Here is a 1,327-nt window from a genome sequence, read left to right on the forward strand (position 1 = left end):
CGTGTTTGACCGGTCACGGCTCGCCTGTTGACGGGGCGACCGAGCCGCTCGTGTCCGGCCCCATACGACTCGGCTCGGTTACTTACTCGCGCCATGTCTGATGTCCGGATTCCGGACACGCGGATAACCCAGCATGACCGGTCACCGCTGACTTCTCACTTCGCCTCGCCACGGCTCGCTTCTCTGTACTGTACTGTACAAATCCAACGCCTCTCTCTCTATCTCTCTCTCTCTCTTTTTTAATACAAAAGTAACATTTCCAAGAACGGGTACGTGACACAGCTAAATTCATAAAGCACCTGGAAAGTAAAATGATATTTCAATACAATCGTGGATAGAAGACGAGTCTCATTTCCAAACAAAAGAGATAGTTTTCCTTTCATTTATAGGAAACATTAAATAAGTGCTTTCCCTGTAATCTAGAAGACAACCATCTTCATAAAGAAAGCATACAAAGAACATTAAACATTTACAGACGTAACTTGTCATACGTTTCAATTGTTTGCAACATAAACAAAATTATAGTTATTGTTGATCAGCAGGAAATCACTAACGCGTTCCGGATTTAATTGGATGCGGCAGTTTGTTAGTAACATGCCGGCTTTACTAAAGCACCTTTCACTAGGTGCGCTTGTTGCTGGGATACATAAAATACGTCTTGCAACTGCAGCCAAACCTGGCAGATCTGTTTCATGTCTGCTCCACCACTTTAAGATGTCATCATCTCCGGGGTGCATTAAAATGTACAGGTCTACTTCATCTGCTGCGGATGATCTGTTGTTCCTCCATTCCTTGAAACAAGCTCTCTTTCTGGGTGGTGATGACACAGTACTTGAAGGGTCTATGATAATAAACAAGAGAGAAGTAAGACAGAACTGATATTGAAATCATCGAAACATTCCCGTAAGAGACCGATGACCTCGCTGTTTGGTATCTCCCCCCAAACAACCCGACCCCCCGTTCCCATAAAAACGAGATGTTTTACGTTAATGAAATATTATACGAGTCACAACATTCCCGTTTCTCTATAATACACTTTCCACTAACTACGCAAAAACGATTATGTTAATGATTGAATGTTGTACCTGCGTACGTAGCACACATTTGTAGCACATTGTTAAGAATTTCCTGCTTTTCACTTACTTCAAGCATATTAAGATAACGGAAGGACGGCCAAAGAAACGATCTTTGTGAGGTTTCTTGCAACTGTGTTTCTTTAAATGAGTGGTTGCCGACTGGAAAAACAATAAAGTGGAGCAGTTTATGCGCGATACGTACCCAGTAGACGCAATGTTTTCATCTACAACCAACAGAAATGTACTCCATA

The sequence above is a fragment of the Schistocerca cancellata genome, chromosome 10, assembly GCF_023864275.1.
Source record: "Schistocerca cancellata isolate TAMUIC-IGC-003103 chromosome 10, iqSchCanc2.1, whole genome shotgun sequence".
Classification (NCBI taxonomy): domain Eukaryota; kingdom Metazoa; phylum Arthropoda; class Insecta; order Orthoptera; family Acrididae; genus Schistocerca; species Schistocerca cancellata.